At 31.1% G+C, this 12887-nt stretch overlaps 1 long non-coding RNA gene across 1 annotated transcript; it reads left to right on the top strand.

The window, feature by feature from the left end:
* Positions 1-9175: 9175 nt before the first annotated feature.
* On the top strand, positions 9176-10524 carry LOC123891193. The gene is made up of 2 exons (XR_006803002.1): positions 9176-10063; positions 10155-10524. It is a non-coding gene; the product is annotated as an uncharacterized LOC123891193 (long non-coding RNA).
* The last annotated feature ends 2363 nt before the right edge of the window (positions 10525-12887 follow it).

Here is a 12887-nt window from a genome sequence, read left to right as displayed (position 1 = left end):
TATCATTAGGAAGAACTAGTTTAAATGGGTCATTGAATTTTATTTGATATTTAAGAAAATTGATTTAGAATTAAAAATACTTAAAAAAAATTATATAATATTGTTAAAATATAAGTGAAATTATTGTGTTTTTTATTGTAAACTTATTTATTCAATTTTTTATATTTCAGTGACAAATAACGTTCTCGTGTATATTTTTAATCAAAAATTAGAAAATTTATTAGGAATATATAGGATAATTTAGTATGTTTGATACTAATTAACTTTATTATATTAATATTATTGGTTAGTAGTAAACTTGTTCGTATTAATATGTTTTGTTGCTATTTTTATGCGTATAGATTGTTATGTTTTGTTCCTAGTTTTAACTTTATCATATTGTTATTATATTTATCTATATTCTTTCTATATATTTGTTTTTAATGAAGGATACAAAAGTTGCAACGTGGTTAAAACTAATAAGGATAAATTAGTAAATTTGGTGGTAATCGATTTTAATATATTAGAGAAGTAGATTAGAAGTAGATGTCTTGCTAGTGAAAACGTAGTACTTAAAAATAAAAAATAAAAATAAAAAACAACTCTATATAATGTAGTTTTTTTTTACACTTTATACCTAGGCTATTTTTTTTAATGGAAAATATGTATAGATATATAGATATAGGCTCTGTTTGGTAGCACAAATAAGCTAGCTTATAGCTTATTATATGAGCTTATAAGCTTGTTTCAAAAAATTAGAGGTGTTTGGTAGCAAGCTTTTTGTACTAGCTTATAGCTTTTTTTCAGATGCTATTTCAAGTAGCATTTGAGCTTATAGCTTATAGCTTTTTACACTTTATTCCATTTTTACCCTTTAATTTAATAACTACCCACTCTAAAAAATAAACTACCCACTATCAATTATGTAATTTTATATTTAATAACCACTTTAAAAGCTAATTTTACCAAACACTTTAATTTCAATAAGCTAGCTTTTCAGCTATCTGCTATAAGCTAGCTTTTCAGCTATCAGCTAGCTTATCAGCTATCAGCTAGCTTATAGCTTATTTTTACCAAACAGACCCATAGGCTCTGTTTGGTAACACAAATAAGCTAGCTTATAGCTTATTATATGAGCTTATAAGCTTGTTTCAAAAAATTAGAGGTGTTTGGTAACAAGCTTTTTGTACTAGCTTATAGCTTTTTTTCAGATGCTATTTCAAATAGCATTTGAGCTTATAGCTTATAGCTTTTTACACTTTATTCCATTTTTACCCTTTAATTTAATAACTATCCACTCTAAAAAATAAACTACCCACTATCAATTATGTAATTTTATATTTAATAACCACTTTAAAAGCTAATTTTACCAAACACTTTAATTTCAATAAGCTAGCTTTTCAGCTATCAGCTATAAGCTAGCTTTTCAGCTATCAGCTATCAGCTAGCTTATAGCTTATTTTTACCAAACAGACCCATAACAGATAAAAGAAATCAAAGTATAAATCAAGAGTACGAGAACTCAAAGAAAAAAGGAAAAAAGATAAAAATAAAAATAACATAAAAGAACTCACAAAAACTAGTCATCACCACAACCACTTAGTGCAGCCACCAAAAAGAGAGATGAGAAACCAACTATGGGCGAGTACCCTAAGAGAAACCACTCAACCAGAACCTAAAAGTTCAGACATCACATCCTCATCTCGCCATACTGGACCAACACATCAGAGGTTGTACCTCCAACTTATAGAAATAGCAGGGCTACCGAGATTTTATACTTTTTGACAACCCACTAATATTATTTTTTTATCAAATATATACAAATCTAAATTAATTGTGCTTAAAATATATACAAATCTACTATGTAAACTATTTTTTTTTTTATCAATAAACTAATATGTTTTATATTTCTAAACAACCCACTAAGTTTTAATAAAATTTAATATTAAACATAATTATATCACTGTGCCTTCATTAGTAGACCTTCTTTTTATAATATCGCTGGTGGAGACATATGCCCCTTTCTTATTTTAATTTTTTTGGTATTAGATGGAGTGGTAATTCACTGAAATTAAACTCACATATAATTGTGAGATCTCGAGTTCGAACCCGGGTCACGATGTCCGGCCTAACAATTTTGGCACTTTTGCCAATTGGGCTAGGACTTATCGGACATTCTTATGTTTAATTGTTGAATACTTTATTTTGAACAAATGGAGATATATTTAAATGAAACACCAAATATTTATTTGACAGAAAATAAGTATTTTTAAGGGGAAGTATTTTATTACGCTGACAATAATGACCATTTTACAACCATTTTTGCTACAATTTAAATAAGTACCCAATGGTTACAAGGCTAAATCATAGCACTTAGATACGACTTTAACATTGATACATATGTAATTAAATAATTTAAATGGTTGGAGGGTCGGCATCCATTAGATCGATACTTTTCCAAGGGCCACACTTATGGTCGTTCAGACAACCTCCATTCAGGTTTATATTCCAAGTGCATTTCTCGCATGTGTCATGCTGAGCATCGTAAATGTCAAGATAATGACGATGGGGGTTTCCAGGCCATGTAAAGCTGCAAAAGAATAATGTAGTACGAATGAAATTTGGTTTGAATGAAAACTCATAATAGTCTGTATATAGTAGTGTGTGAAATCCAAGATCATCATCTTGTGATTTGCAATGAACAGTCATATTTGAGGGATGTGGAGGTACCACTAGTGTATTGAAAATCGTCACCACTACCTCACCCGCACTGGATTGAAATGCAAGTAATATAATTAGGAGTATTGAAAATTTTAACGTAGTTGAATTTGGAGCTGTCATTATTGTATGCGTAATACCCACAAGATTTACAACAATCTTAATTTATAGAGCAATAAAAAACTGTAGTCAACAAAGTATTTTCTTTAATTGAGAAAGTTTGTTAAATTTTTCCAACTTATTAAAGTGTAATAATTATTTAGTACCATATTTTATTATTCTTTCTAGTCAATTTTTTTTTATTCTTTCAAAATCTCCAATAAATTAAAACAAATTAATGTTTCACTATATATATTTTTTTTAGTGTTATGTATACTACTATACATAACACTAAGAGTGTGTTTGATTTGCTAAAAAACAGGGGACTGGACAAGACAACTTTTGTTGCACCCTGTTTGATTTGAAACTGGTTATGGAACTAGACATATTAGGTAACAAGGGACAGGACAAAAGCAAGAATTTTTGTCCTTCACTGAACCACGGGACAACTTTTTGTCCACAGTACAACTATAAAAAATACGAAAATACTCATTTTATTTTCGAGTATAAAAATATTATCGTCTTATATCTCTCTGGTACAGTTTTGTCCTGTCCTGTATTATCTTGTTCTGTACTGTACTGTTCTGTCCAGTCTTTGTTGTTTTACGAATCAAACGCACCCTAAAAAATATTATTATACGTTTAATTATATTTATGTAAGTATCATTATACGTGTTCCGGTGAACATTCAAGGGGTTATATTATTGATATTCAAGAATGATAATGCTTACAAGTATGATCAGAGTAAAAATATTGATTTTCTTTACAAGAATGAAAGAGTTGTCCTTCTCCTTCAAGATTCACTTCTATTTATAGATATACATGTATGAGTAAAATTCCTAAAATACCACGCCACCTTCTCTCAAAAGCAAGGTTGGTGGGCGGTTATTCTGAGATCATGGGCAGATCATGGAGATGGTGAAGTGAAGCTTCGTTGGCCATGTTGTGAAGATGGAGTTCATGGTGTCTTTTTCCCGCCTATTCCTTTTTTCCAATCATTTGGGCTTGCATTTGATGGATCAGCTGCTATTGGGCCTAGGAAAAAAGTCTTTGGATCGTCACCCAGTACACAGCCCCCCAAGCACGAGGCTTTAGGAAGGAGAGTGCGTTGAATGAAGCAACATGGCGATTGTTATGCCTCGGCGTTGTTCTATGTCGCCTCTTTGTCGTTGACTCATACTCTTTGTTTGCTTGTTGCTTTGTCCCCTTTTTTTTGCTGTTTGTATTTCTTAGATAATTTGTACACCCTACTGCGGCTCTTGGATGCTTTGAGTATGCCCTTTTGAGGCCTTTGAATTTTTCGTATGCCTTTATGATATAACCATCAAGTACTTTTATTCATTTCGCCTTTGAAATTTTATTCTTAACTCTGTATCTGTTGTTTCTTGGCGATTTTGAGCGAGTTGGCGAGTCGCCCTTCCGCCTTTTCCACTTTATTTGCATTTTCAAGTTGGCGTTGTCACCAATCTCGCCTCTTCGTCTTTCGCGATTCGCCTCGCCTTTTCCATATGCCTTGAATTTGATAGTGGATGGCAAGCTGATTCCATTCTTCTTGAAGGGCAATGATTTTGATCTTTGTCGACGTCTTGTATCATGTGTTCTTTTACTTTTCCTGAATGTGTCGTATGCCCTTTTGTGGCCTTTAGATATTTTTGTTGCATTCATGGTATGATCATTGAACATTTTGCTTACTTCGCCTCAGAAATTTTTATTTTTAACGTTGCACCTGCAATATCTTTAGTTCTTTAAATATAATCATATTTCATTTATAAAAAACTTTATACTTGTTGTTTTTTTGGCGATTGTAAATGATTTGGCGTTGTTATGACTTGCCCTTCCTTTGATCCGCCTTCTCCCTTCTTTGTCGTATGAAGATTTTTCCAATTGGCGTTATCAGTGATCTCATGACGATTCGCCTTTACTTTCCTTTGTTGAGGATCAGTTGAAACTTTGTAGCTAGTAACTTCCTGCTTTTCTATTTCTATAGAACCATCCATTAATGATTTTAACGTATTGTGGATTTACCCATTTCATTTTCTCATAGAGATTGCTTTCATGACACATGGAACTTTTCCTTTTTACTTTTTCATAGATGATGGCCATGGTCCTTCGGCGACACATGGAGTTTTCTATGTTTTCTTTCATAGATGATAGCCATAGCGCCTTCGGCTACACATGGAGTTTTCTATGTTTTCTTTCATAGATGATGGCCAAGGCTTTTTACGGCGCACCTGGAGTTTTCTATGTTGTATTTCATAGATGATGGTCAGGGCTTTTTACGGCACACCTGGAGTTTTCTATGTTGTATTTCATAGATGATGGCCCGGGGTTTTTACGGCGCACCTTATGTTGTATTTCATAGATGATGGTTAGGGCTTTTCACGGTGCACCTGGAGTTTTTATGTTGTATTTCATAGATGATGGCCGAGGCTTTTTACGGCACACCTGGAGTTTTCTATATTGTATTTCATAGATGATATTCAGGGCTTTTTACGGCGCACTTGGAGTTTTCTATATATGTTTTATGGCACTTGCCTTTGAATATAATTTTCGGATATAATCATCACGTGGTTAACCTTTATATGAATTAATACCAACATCTTTGATTATACACGTGATATGTAGCTAATTTTTATATAAATTAACACTGACATATTAAAACAATGAGCCTTGTGGTCAGAGCTCATGATTGGTTGCCAATAAAGATTCTGGCAAGCCTTTCTTTTCATTTGAGGCGAGTTTATCAATCCATTTTTTCCTCTTCGCGCTTTAACTTTGTTGTATATATTTGATCACTCCGATTTGTCATATTCACATGTAGTCCTGCACTATGAAGTTGCAACACCGTCGATTTGGCGCCGAGACGACATTGTTGGATGGTGACATCAATTCGGCGAGACGGAGAATTTAGAGCCACATTATTGTTGAAACAAAATCAAACATGAGTGAAACAAGTTAAAAATATAGAAAATATATGAATGAACCCAATTAAAATAGAAACACTAGCATAACATCAAATAGTTAGTTATCAGTTTTATTCAAGGAGGTGACATGCTTTTTATGGAGGTTCTCTTATTTAATATTTGAGAAGTAAACTTTTATCTCATATGCTAAGAGCAAACAGTATTGTATAGTCATACGGTACGGACTATATTCTCTTCGGTCCAATAATAATCTTGCTTAAGGATGAAGAATAATACCAATTCAAGCTTCTCTAATCTTCCACCTTTTTAATAGTATTTGGTTTAAATATATATATATATATTTGAAGAGGTACCCATTAATTGTAATCGAGTGTATAGTCATACGGTACTGACTATATTCTCTTCGGTCCAATAATAATCTTGCTTAAGGATGACGATTCAAGCTTCTCTAATCTTGCCATTAATCAATCTTTATGTGTCGCAAATCAAATTATTTTGGATTTGTCTGAAATTTTACACAAATGATCTATATGATATAAACTTTCAATCAAACGGTGAATTTTATAAAATTTATATCAGTTAAAACATTATTAAAAGGTGTAACATTTGGCGTTAAAATAAACTTGTTTCCCAACCCAATGATTAGGTACTGCCATCGATTCATATATATATATATATATATATATATATATATATATATATATATATATATATATATATATATATATATATTCATACTTGACGTTTTATACCATTTCATTGTGGGCTACGATAACAAGCTCTTTTATTTCCCCGCTCAATTTTCTCTAAGGATTAAATCTTATACAAGTAAAATAAAATAAATAAGTAATGAGATAATGATAACTCATAAAGAAAATTAGGAAAAGTCTGTTACACGCACGTTCAAAAATATTAAGGGTGTGTTAACGTTGCTACGAATTAGGTGAGAGTGGGAGAGATTAAAGAAACAGTTGCTAAAATAATAGTATTAGATAAGTGTGCACTAACTCATTCATAATATCAAGAATCCAACACGTTTGGATGACAAAGAGATAGAGAAGAGAGAAATAGTGAAAAAATAAATAAGAGAAAAGAGAGATAGAAGAGAAATTGCATATAAATTTTTTATATGGTTTGGATAAATAGAAAAGTGAGAAGAGAGAAATTAATAAAAATGATAAAATAACAAATTTATCCTTTTTTGCCAGAAAATAAACTAGTTGACTGAGGGTATTATTGTAAAATTGTTTATTTAACTTCTTGTCACACAAATCTCTCCTAACATGGAGAGATTTATTTTTTGCAGTTAGTAACCATTATATTTTCATTTTTCCTTATTTCTCTTCTCATCCAAACTATAGAAATAACTAATTTTTTTGTTATCTCTCTCTTTCTTATTTCTCTCTTTTGTAAATCCACCTAAACAACCACAACCAGATATAGAAATATATAAAAAGTCGGTTACTATTACTTAGGAGTCTTTTAGTGGTGAAGTTTATTCCTATTCTTCCTCTACTCCTAAATAATAGCACAGTTACTCACTTTACTTATGACTTATTACTGGTATAACGATTATTATATATATATCAATTAACGGAACATACAAAAAAGTGCAGCTTTATTAAAATCACAATTTGAGTTAAGAAATATGAAAGTTATTAATATAAGGAACAACATATAGCTGTCAAAATGGGCTAGCCCGAATGGGCCTGCCGGCCAAGCCCGATTTTTTTTTTCGGGCTGGGGCCTTGAAAATCCTAGCCCGAATTATTTCCGAGCTTTTTAGCCTGGCTCGATAAATCCCGATTAAAATATGGGCTAGCCCGAATGGGCCACGGGCGGCCCGCAAGCCCGAAATTTTTTTTTTTTGAACAAGCGCAAGCCCGAAAAATTAAAATAAAAAAATAAAAAATAAAAATAAATATAAATAATTTGTTTTGGATGATTTGAACTTAATTCGTAATATAAATTATAAAACACCGCCTGCTACTTAAGTAGCGGATGAGTAAAAATAAGGCACCCGATAAACTCGTAGGTAGCGGATAAGTTAAAATAGGGCGCGTGAGAAACTCTTAAGTAGCGGATGACTAAAAATAGGGCGCGCGAGAAAGTCGTAGGTAGCGGATGAATAAAAATATGACGCACAAGAAACTCGTAAATAGCGAATGAGTAAAAATAGGACGCGCAATAAACTCGTAGATAGAGGATGAGTAAAAATACGGCGCACGAGAATTATTATATATATATAGTATATATATATATATAATATAAGTAGCGGATGAGTAAAAATAGGACGCGCGAAAATTATTGATCATATTTATAATGTTGAGTTTGAGCACTAAATGTAAAATAAAAAATAAAAAAAATAAACCGGGCGGCCCGATAGCCCGACAACCCGTACCGGGCCGGGCTCGGGCACTAATTTTGATAGCCCGTTTTTTATCCGAACTTTTTAGCTCGGCCCGGTGAAGCCCGAAGCCCGATCGGGCTGGCCCGAATTTGGCCGGGCCGCCCGTTTTGACAGCTCTGAATAAACATCCGGAGCAAAGTAAGATTCTAAAAATATCTTCAAACCACAGTAGACCAATTTTCTTCTATGAGATTTATTGGAAAGATTTTAACAATTACTAACGCCACATAGTGATTATTTACATACGAAAATTAGACGAAGATTAAAGAGCAAGTTAGAAAACTTCAACACCTGATTGTAATTTGCCGACAAGGACTTTGTAACATTCTCAGATAGTATATGTGTAAAGAATATCTTATCTTTGACTCACTTGCTCTCCGTACTCCTCTTCCAAAAGCCATTAATGTGCGGGATCACCTATCTCTAGAATTTCGATTCATATGTTATGTGGATTTTTCCTGCCTTGAATCATGCTTGAAAACTATAAACCGGAATTCCTACTAAAATTTGCTCGCGCAAATGTCTGTGGGATCATCGACGACGACAGGCGTGATTGTCGCCGACATCCGTATTTTTCAGCCGTGTGGCCGGGTGATAAGATTTATCAGGATATATATCACGCCATGGTTACTCCACTCTTCGCCGATTCCTCATGCAGAGTAAGCAAAGATACGGCATTCCACTTCTCGTCTCACTCTCGGTATCACTTCGCCCGCGCCGATATCTCCAATTCAGCATTTGAAGTCTCCCACTCGTCGATTACATCCTATTCGACTCAGCCGGTGTCGTCATCGCCGAATCATTTACCGTAGATGAATCTTTGGAAATGACAAGCGCTGCTGGTTACGTGATGGCAACGTGAGAGATTTGAACACTTGCTTTGCCTGAATTTCTTCTTTTGAGATGCAATGACCGTGACCGGGTATCAAAGAGTCTGAACGTAATTTTCGGTAACTGATCACCATATTGCTGAACAATCTTGAGGCCAGGTTAGTTTTACTGGGCCCCACGGTTGGTGCCAAAATATTCCGGTGAACGGGGTTGTATTATTGATATTTAAGGATGATAATGCTTACAAGTATGATCAGAGAAAAAATATTGATTCCTTTTACAAGAATGAAAGAGTTGTCCTTTTCTCCTTCAAGATTCACTTCTATTTATATATGTAAATGTATGAGTAAAATTCCTAAAATACCACTCCACCTTCTCTCAAAAGCAAGGATGGTAGGCGGTTATTCTGAGATCATGTGCGGATCATGGAGATGGTGGAGTGAAGCTTTAATGGCCATGTTGTGAAGATGGAGTTTATGACTGTCTTTATCCCGCCTATTCCTTCTTTCCAATCTTTTGGGCTTGCATTTGATAGATCAGCTGCTATTGGCAAAAAGTCCTTGGATCGTCGCCCAGTACAATAGGTACTTATCATAATTTTTATTTGTAAAAATATTTTAAGTGTCTCTTATATTCAAACTTGTTCAACACATGGATTTATAACTAGTGGACTCTAATTACAAGCATCATTTCCTTTATGTGAGATTTAGTTCCATAAACTAAAGGGACAAACATGATACATAGATGTACTTTAAAAGACATTTAATAATTATTCTAATATTTTGTTAAAGAGAGTTATTCTAATTTTGAAAAGGTTTCTTGTATCAACATAAATATACTAAATTGACATGAAACATTACATAATGTGATAAAAAAATCCAGTAAAAAAAAAAATTACTTGAAGTAATCCAAGAAAGAACATATATATAAAGTGATCAAAAAAACATTACATGAGTAATCCAAAAGAAAAAATTACGTAATCCAAAAAACAAAATGGCTGAAAATCACAAATTGGTTTTTCCAGTGATCATTTTTGTTTTTCTCTTTCTTGTTGTAGTCAAAGGTATAGACACTACAACTAATTTACCATCTTTCACCCCAGGTAAATCAATCTCTTTCTTTTGTTATCTTATATACAAACCTTTCACCCATTTTTAGTAATAATATTTTTGTATTATTTCTTTACATTACAGGAAAAGAATGTGTTACTGGCGAAGATTGTTTAAAAATTCTTCGGAAAGTTAATGGTTTTAAACTGATTTGCTTGAATGGTTATTGTCGATATGGATATAAGAGGAAACCCTACTAAAATATGAGGTTCTTAATATATACTAAATCTTTTAAATTGGGTTGTTACTATTCAACACTGCTTGAGAGAGGCCAGCTCATGTGCAGATTTACTACCTTAAAAGGGATTTGATGTTCTTTTTTTCCCAGTTTTAATTAATTCCGATGGTAATTTTTTCCTGCTTTTTTAGTTTTAGATTGTAAGGTGCTATTATCGCTCGTTTAGTTCGTTAATTTAAGCCTTTTATTATTTTAAAAAAAAAAACATTTTTGTTATTTTGTTTCTCCTTATCTAGCCTTTGATAATTGAAATAGGGTATTTGGTCTCAAATATTTTAAACAAAGTTTTTTGTTTGAAACCTTATATACGTAACACATAGAAAATCAAAATCATTCGATCACTTTCTAATGTAAAAAAATTGCATCCTTTCTTTAAGTCAATTAAATAATTTTAGCCCTTATGCAGTGCAAAAAAATCTTTCTCATATCTCTAATTCCCACAAACTCTATTGTGCATTCTCATTATAAATTGCTTAGGTGGTATTCAATTAGATAGTTTATTTACGTGACATTCAATTGAATCTTCTCTACCTATTATTAAAGATCTTCAATTAGATAGCTTGCTTCCGTGGGTTTCAATTGAATCTTCTCCAACCTATTATTAAAAAAATTCTTCAATTAGAGAGTTTGCTTACGTGTCATTCAACTGAATCTTTTCTAACCCATTATTATTATTACTAGTATAACTTACCCGTGCTATCGTCCGGGTTAATGTTCTATGAAAAATATAGATTATTTTTTTTCACACATGAAAAATATGGATTATTAAAATTTTAATATTGTGATTTTTTTAATTATTTGTAAAATTAATTTTATATTTAATGTAATAGTTTATTTAAATATGATAAAAGATCCAAATTTTGAAGATTTCAAAGAGAAATGGCATAATGGAGAGTGATACTCCACTCCCCGTTCCCAACTCACATGTTCATATATTTGTTCTTTTATTTTCATAAAAAAAAAGGTCATTATGCAAAAACTAATGTAACGGTTAATATATTTGTTCTTAATCGTCATCTCTCTCCTTTAGACATTTGTTTTCTTCAGGAGTATTTTATCTCATGTCCCCGTGTGAAAAAATTTCACATTTGAGAAGCAAAATGGGGCGATTTTAATTTTAATATTATTTATTTAAAAGTAATGAACAGTAGAATTGTTTGTCATTTGCTTGACACAAAAAAAATTTATATTATTTTTTTAAGCATATCTCATTTGTTAATGTGCAAATTTTAAAAAATGTATCTATTTGTTTTTATTTTTATTTGTTTATTTTACAGTGATGTATGGAGAATAAAAATAAAGTAATACATGATATTATTGCTTTTAATTCTTTTTTTTATATATAAAATCATTGTTACTTTCCCTGCTTTCAATTGATATCGTATTTTTTATATAATAAAATCTACAAATGTATGTCTCACCCCGTGTAAGTTATTTTTTGCTTAATACCTCCATGTAGGTTTTTTTTTTTTTATCAATACCCCCGTATTTTAATATTTTGTTTGGTACAAATCACTATGTATTTTTTTTATTAGAAAAACCACGTTAAGATAAACCATAATTAATAAGTATGACATTTTATATTTCAGACAATGACATCTTTTTCTCTACTTGATAAGTATGAAGTTTAAGAATAATTTTTTTAAGCATATCAATTTCTCAATTCCACATTTTTCCAATTCATTCTATAGTATAGTCATTCGAGGAGTTTCTATTATTTTATCAGTGTATTTGTTAAATATCACATGAAAAATTAGACAAATAAAAAAATAATGAGTAAAAAAATAGAGTACAACATTTATTTATAAATAATAGTAAAAAAAACATTTATAAGCATGATTTAAATCAAATAAAAAATAATATGAACAACAATTCTTTTTTAATAAGTAAACATATGATTAAAAAAAATGACAATAAAATATAAAAAATATAAATAAATACTTAAAATTCTAACATCAATTGATAATACTTAATCCTAATTTGAATAACAAACAATGTTGTTCTTCTGTATATGGACCTACAAATAAAGAATTATAACTCAAAATTAGTACAATTTCTGATTGTAGAATTAAACTTGAATATTTTATCCACTCCTCTGTTCCCAATCCACATGTTATTTATCCCTCATAGTCATCTTCATCAGTCTCTGCAAAAATCCAAATAGTAAATAAAAGTTACAAAGATAAATGAATAATATTTTGGCTTCTTAAAAAGAAGTTTACAATTTCTACCAAAAAAAAAAAGAAGTTTACAAAATATTATTGACTTTAGAGAAGAAAATGATTTCTTTTTTTTATGTTGAATCCTCTTATTGTAGCCTAACACAAGTAAACAAAATACCTGCAAAGAAAAATAAATAAAATTTAGATTTCATTCCACTTGAGAGCAACAAAAATTATATTGAACAAATAAATAAGAAATAACCAACAATAGCAATATATTTTTTATTTTTTTTTAAAAAAAAAACCAACAATAGAAATAGATAGTATATATAGAAACTATAGTAGATTTTTGGTACTTAATTTTTGAAATTTTCATACATTTCAGCATTGATTTAATTTAATCAATATATATTCCAA

The sequence above is a fragment of the Trifolium pratense genome, linkage group LG6, assembly GCF_020283565.1.
Source record: "Trifolium pratense cultivar HEN17-A07 linkage group LG6, ARS_RC_1.1, whole genome shotgun sequence".
Classification (NCBI taxonomy): Eukaryota; Viridiplantae; Streptophyta; class Magnoliopsida; order Fabales; family Fabaceae; genus Trifolium; species Trifolium pratense.
Note: the sequence above shows the minus strand (reverse complement) of the source record. Positions and strands in the feature narration are given on the sequence as shown.